Here is a 7,096-nt window from a genome sequence, read left to right on the forward strand (position 1 = left end):
ACAGTGTAAAAGAACTAATTTTGTTTTACACCCCTGACACTATATGATTTTAGCCTTTTTACTAGTGTAAATGGATATCTCATTTTTGTTTAGATTTTCATTTTCTGAGAAGGAATAATATTTAGAGAAATTTAATATGTCTTTTGGCTATTTATAAATCTTATTTGTTCTCTTTTAAGTTACAATCCCCATTTTAGTGTTTTTCTGCTTCTATATTAAGTCTTATAAGTGCTTTACATATTTTAGATACTTGTCTTTTGCCAAATATGCTGTCTATGAATATTTTTCCTCATTTAGTAAGACATTGTTTTGTTGTAGTGAATATTCCTTTTAAAGTACATGTGCTTTTTAGCTTGATGTAATCCCAGTTGTATGTATGTTGTCCTATTTCTCTTCTTAATGAAGTGAAGTCACCAAATACATGGCATAAAGTGATTTTATCAACATTTTCTTGGATGTATTTTGCAGATTCAAATCTACTGGCTTTAGTCCAATTTATATTAATTTTAGTCTTTGGTATGAGATTAGAATCTGGTTTCATTCCTTTGCAGCCAATTTGGCAACCAAATGGCAAAAATTTTCTCAAAATCTATTATTAAAAGTATTTCCTTCCTTTATTTTGTGTTGTCTCTTTTGTCATCAATTAATTTATTTTCCAAAATTGGTGTTGCTCAGATGCTATTTTATTTTGGGGACTTAGTGGCTGTTTCTGGCAATACTGAGGAGTCGTGCTGTGCTCGGGGTGTAGCCCAGGGTTTATATGTAAAAAGCATATATTCCAGTTCTTAGAGTGATTTTTCTAACACCGTTTGTTATTATTTGTTTGTATATGTGAAGGCTTATTTATGATTCTCAATTTTACTTCATTAATTTGAGTATTTTATTTTATTCTAACATTACACTATTTTGGTTTCTTTAAAGCTATGGTCTGGGACAACTATGAGAGGCAAAAAGAACAGCAGTTCATGAGTGAAGTTGTAAGTCCCCACTTGAGGGGCCAGAGAGATATTAAAGGGAGCAAGGTGCTTATTTAGTAAGTGGCTGACCTGGCTTCAATTCCTGGCAGCATACAATGACCCATAGATCCCTACCAGGAGTGAACCCTGAGGGAATAACCATGAATAAATATTGAGTATGTCTCCCACACACATATAAAAAAGGCAAAACAAAACAAGTCACCACTTCATAGAATACAATAATTTTTTTATTAGTACAAACTTCATTGCACTTGGATAATCAGATAAGCCAAGAATATTCAAGACCTTGGCAACTCTGGGCTTTTGATTATAAGGCAAATCACTTGGCAGGATTTGATAAAGATACTCTGATCTTAAAGGTTTTTGTTCTTTAATAAAGGAGTTGAATAAGCTTTGACTTTGTTGATACATAGGGAGATGCTAATAAAAAGACTGCTTTTGTTTGCTTAAATCTGATTTATCTATTTTCACAAAAAATTATTTACAGGAAACTTACCTCTAAAGGAAAACTGAGCAAACCTATTGAAATTTAAGTGTATAAAGCTTTCAACCTCAGATATAGATGTAAGGCATTTTAAAGATGTCCATAAGACATGTAGAGAAAAACTGGAAACAGTGAGGAAGTACATATAGAATTGTTAATCAATCAGTCAACTAGGAATCTAGTTCTGATAAACACAGTCGATCTCACTCCTGCCTGTGTAGAAATGGATACAAAGAAAGTTCCTTGAGCAGAGGGTGGATATGTGGAGTAAGTTAGATTTCTGATCTCTAACAAAAGGAACTAGGAAATACTAAATCAAAATTAGAGAAAATCCAGAGCAATTAAAAAAATCTCATAAATTGTAAGAGTTGGATTCTATAAGCAGTTTAATTCAGTGACTTTAAATTGTGTCCCATTTGGTGGATATTAATTGGAAAGAATTCAAACTTGGAAAATCTCTACAATATGGAAATGCATTTTGCTTTACCTTTGGAGAACTACTGTTGGGCATATGAGACTTTTTGTTCAATCAACAAGTCAGTAGAATTTATCAAGCCTTTCTTTCTTGTACACAAAACATATCCTTTGCTCTACTGCCTGAACATGAGAGTCTGAAAAAAGACACAGCTTCAACTTTGGTTACATCCAGAGATTCATTATGAAACAACCTCACTAAGTCTATAATTATGCTACAAAATTCCGAAGATTGTGTCAGAATGATACTTTCTTTTTCTTGTAATTACTTGGCTTTGTAGGTAAATGATGAATCACATACAACAGTAGCAGCTGCATTTTAGCATTAGTTTCCTCTTTTCAACACAGTTTCAACCTCAATAGAAATTTCCTTAATATAGAGATTGCATTTTTTTTTATTTTTGGGTCACACCCGGCAGCCTCAGGGGTTCCTCCTGGCTCTATGCTCAGAACTCTCCTGGTATGTTCCAGGGGACCATATGGGATGCCAGGATTCAAACTACCGACCTTCTGCATGCAAGGCAAACAACTTACCTCCATGCTATCTCTCCGGCCCCAAAGAAATTGCATTAAATTTAGATTATACATTTAATTAGGTTTGAGGATTCAATTTCAGGAGATTTGTGTGGCCTTTTCTAAAAAGCTTTAGTTGGTTATTTCAGATTTCCCTTCTTTTCCTATCTTGTCAGTGCTTTTATTTGTCCCATCCCTCTCATCTTTCCTTCCTACCTTCCCCTTATGTTAAGGAATAGATTAGATACTCTGAGGAGAAGATGTTTATTACAGTCGATATCTAGCATCACTAGGAGGGTGGAGGAAAGCAGTTACAAGAATAATAATGAAGGATTTTCTAGCATATAGGGGATAAAGAGTCAGCACCATGAATTTACTTGAGCCATGCATTCAAGTACTAGTTGTTTGATGTTGAAAAGCCAGAGTAGACTTGCTTTTCATCTCTGCACCTATAGGTTCAACAATAATCCTTTATCAGAGCGTAAGTTCACAAAGAAAAAATGCAATACCCAACAGCAGCAGCAACAACAAAATGCAATGCATGTTTATAGGGTCTTAGCAGCCCAGAGTTTCTAAACAGATTGTTTTACATAAAGACATAGGTTGAGAGCAGCCTACTGGAAAGTTTCACATTACAGTTTCTGACATATTCAGAAGACAAAATATCTGCTTCTGTGGAAAATGTTTATGGTTTAAAACATAACCTAGTGGAACATTATTATTACTTTTTTTTTTTTTTTGGTTTTGGGGCATACCTGGTGACGCTCAGGGGTTACTCCTGGCTATGCTCTCAGAAATCACTCCTGACTTTGGGGACCATATGGTGGGACGCCAGGGGATCTAACCTCAGTCCATCCTAGGCTAGCACATGCAAGGTAGATGCCTTATGGCTTGTGCCACCACTCTAGCTCCCAAGTGGAACATTATTATCACATTCAGTGGTTTACATAAAAAATCACTGTGATAAGTTTTGCACAGACCTATTAATATCTTCAGGTCTCAACCATTTTAAATTCAAAATATGAAGGCAGTAACTTATCTTGTATATGGCCTGTGTTTACATATATAAAAATGTATTTCCAATTTTCTCTAACTTTAGAGTTTGAAACTGAGATTACAATTTACAGGAAAAATAATATATCCTTCAAATATTCTCAGAATTTCTATTTTCCGCCTCTTATTCCAAATAGCCATATCTACCAATGCGAAGAATTGATTAATTGAAGCAGCTGGTGCATTAATGGCTTTTTGGGTTAATTTGGTTGGAAATAATTTGTGGGAGAATGTTACTGTTCCTCACAGCACATTTTTAAATATTCAAATGCCATTGTCAGAACAGCTGCATTGACAAGTCTTCAGAAACTAGGAAGCAAGTTCTCTTTTAGGTGCCAAATTTCAAAATGGTTTTACTCTGAAATACTTTTAGATAATGATATTTACCACATGATATTATAAATTTGAGTGGAGCTTTATAGTTTGTTTTTTATATATTTTATTTAAACACTTGATTACATACATGATTGTGTTTGGGTTTCAGTCATGTAAAGAACACCACCCATCACCAGTGAAACATTCCCATCACCAATGTCCCAAATCTCCCTCCTCCCCACCCAACCCCCGCCTGTACTCTAGACAGGCTTTCTATAACCCTCATATGTTCTCATTGTTAGGATAATTCACAATGTAGTTATTTCTCTAACTAACCTCATCCCTGTTTGTGGTGAGCTTCATGAAGAGAGCTGTAACTTCCAGCTCTCCTCTCTTTTGTCTCTGAAAATTATTATTGCAAGAATATCTTTCATTTTTCTTAAAACCCATAGATGAGTGAGACCATTCTGCATCTTTCTCTCTTTCTCTCTGACTTATTTCACACAGCATAATAGATTCCATGTACATCACTGTATAGGAAAATTTCATGATTTCATCTCTCTGACAGCTACATAATATTCCATTGTGTATATGTACCAAAGTTTCTTTAGCCATTCATCTGTTGAAGGGTATCTTGGTTGTTTCCAGAGTCTTGCTATGGTAAATAGTGCTGCAATGAATTTAGGTGTAAGGAAGGGATTTTTGTATTGTATTTTTGTGTTCCTAGGATATATTCCTAGGAGTGGTATAGCTGGATCATATGGGAGCTTGATTTCCAGTTTTTGGAGGAATCTCCATATCGCTTTCCATAAAGGTTGAACTAGGCAGCATTCCCACCAGCAGTGGATAAGAGTTGCTTTCTCTCCACATCTCCACCAACACTGCTTGTTCTCATTCTTTGTGATGTGTGCCAGTCTCTGGAGTGTGAGGTGGTACCTCATAGTTGTTTTGATTTGCTTCTCCCTGATGATTAGTGATGTGGAGCATTTTTTCATGTGTCTTTTGGCCATTTGTATTTCTTCTATGTCAAAGTGTCTGTCCTTTTTTCTCCCCATTTTTTGATGGGAGTAGATGTTTTTTTCTTGTAAAGTTCTGTCAGTGCCTTGTAAATTTTGGAGATTAGCCCCTTACCTGATGGGTATTGGGTAAATAATTTCTCCCACTCAGTGGGTGGCTCTTGTATCCTGGGCGCTATTTCCTTTGAGGTGCAGAAGCTTCTCAGCGTAATATATTCCCATCTGTTTATCTATGCCCTACTTGTTTGAAGAGTGCAGTTTCCTCCTTGAAAATGCCTTCAGTCTCAATGTCCTGGAGTATTTTGCCTAAGTGTTGTTCTATATATCTTATGGTATCAAGTCTGCTATTGAGGTCTTTAATCCATGTCTTCGTACATGATATTAGCTGGGGGTCTAAGTTCAATTTTTTGCAAGTGGCTAGTCAGTTGTGCCAACACCACTTGTTGAAGAGGCTTTCTTTACTTTGTTAATATAAGTTTTACTGTCTTAACAATAACATAACTACAAAATTAGCTCATTATGAGGTTGGGTAGATCCTAAAATGTATGCATACTTTTCCAAATTAAATGTTAGTAAATTTTTTGCATTAAGTAACCACAATGCAAGTTTGAGAATTACCTTATTTTTGCATAACTGGACTTCCTAAGTCATCCCTAGGACCTTTGGGGAATGCATCATCTCTATCTAATTACTCAAACACCAAAGAGAAATAAGAGCTAGTTTCACACAGCAGCACTGAGAAAATTAAAAGCCTGATATTAAAAAAGACATTTATATTATGTCCTCTGGAGTTTCTATCTCACATATAATGATGTAAAATAAAAGTTGTTTCGGCTGTCTTTCCTAAAATTATTTTAAATAATGTTTCATTTTGATTAATCTTTTTCTAGTTTACATTTTAATCTATGTGACATGGATTTCAGATTAGAGCTTTTATTATTTGTCACTATTGAATAAATGTAAAAGGAAGGAAATCTCGGTAACACTCTTGTATTCACTTACAAAGTCATTGATTTATAGATTCTTATTGTGTTCTCACAGTGTAGGATGCATTTAAAAGCTAAAGATAAATATGATAAAGTTGTGCCTTTATGCAAAGAACTAGTGTTTTGCTTTCCAAGCTCCACTGAATGACAATCCAGTTAATTAACTCTACTTGTCACTGGGGATCTCTTTATTCTACACACTAAGTGTCTACTGTTTCCTCCAACTTACCTTAGGGACACATATTTATACTTAGGCTAGAGTTAAACTCCTCCTTAAAACTTTAGCTCAATATTTGCCTTCATATTTTACTTCCTCCTGACATTTATACTTCATACTTTACATGCATACATTTTATATTTTATATTTTACTTTCTTTTTTACTTTATATTTTACACTTATACTTTTCATTTATTTTTTTATTTTATTTCATTTATTTCATGCCTTTATTTCTTCTGATTGCTGTGAAATATTCCATTTTATATATGTACCACAGTTTCTTTAGCCATTCATCTTTTGAAGGGTATCTTGGTTGTTTCCAGAGAATGGCTATTGTAAATAGTGCTGCAATGAATATAGGTGTGAGGAAGGGATTTTTGTATTGTATTTTTGTGTTCCTAGGTTATATCTCTAGGAGTGTTATAGCTGTATCATATGGGAGCTCAATTTCTAGTTTTTAAAGAAATCTCCATATCGCTTTCCATTAAGTTTTGACTAGACGGCATTCCCACCAGCAGTGAATAAGAGTTCCTTTCTCTTCACATCCCGGCCAGCACTGCTTGTTCTCATTCTTTGTGATGTATGCCAATCTCTGTAGCATGAGAGTTTTGATTTGCATTTTCCTGATGATTAGTGACGTGGAGCATTTTTTATGTGCCTTTTGGACATTTGTATTTCTTCTTTGGCAAAGTGTTCATTTCTTCTCTCCATTTTTTTGATGGGATTAGTTATCTTTTTCTTGTAAAGTTCTGTCAGTGCCTTGTATATTTCCTATATTTGCCCCTTATCTGATGGGTATTGGAATAGTTTCTCCCACTCAGTGGGTGGCTCTTGTATCCCGAGCACTATTTTGTTTGAAGTGCTGAAGCTTCTCAGCTTAATATATTCCCATCTATTTATCTGTTTCCACTTGTTTGGAGAGTGATTTTACATTCTGAAAGAAGTGTACAGTCTCAATGTCATGGAGTGTTTATCGCCGTGGTGTTCTATATACCTTATGGCAATCTGTCTGATATCAAGGTCTTTAATCCATTTTTATTTTACCTTTATATATGATGTTA

This window comes from Suncus etruscus, chromosome 7, assembly GCF_024139225.1.
Source record: "Suncus etruscus isolate mSunEtr1 chromosome 7, mSunEtr1.pri.cur, whole genome shotgun sequence".
NCBI lineage: Eukaryota > Metazoa > Chordata > Mammalia > Eulipotyphla > Soricidae > Suncus > Suncus etruscus.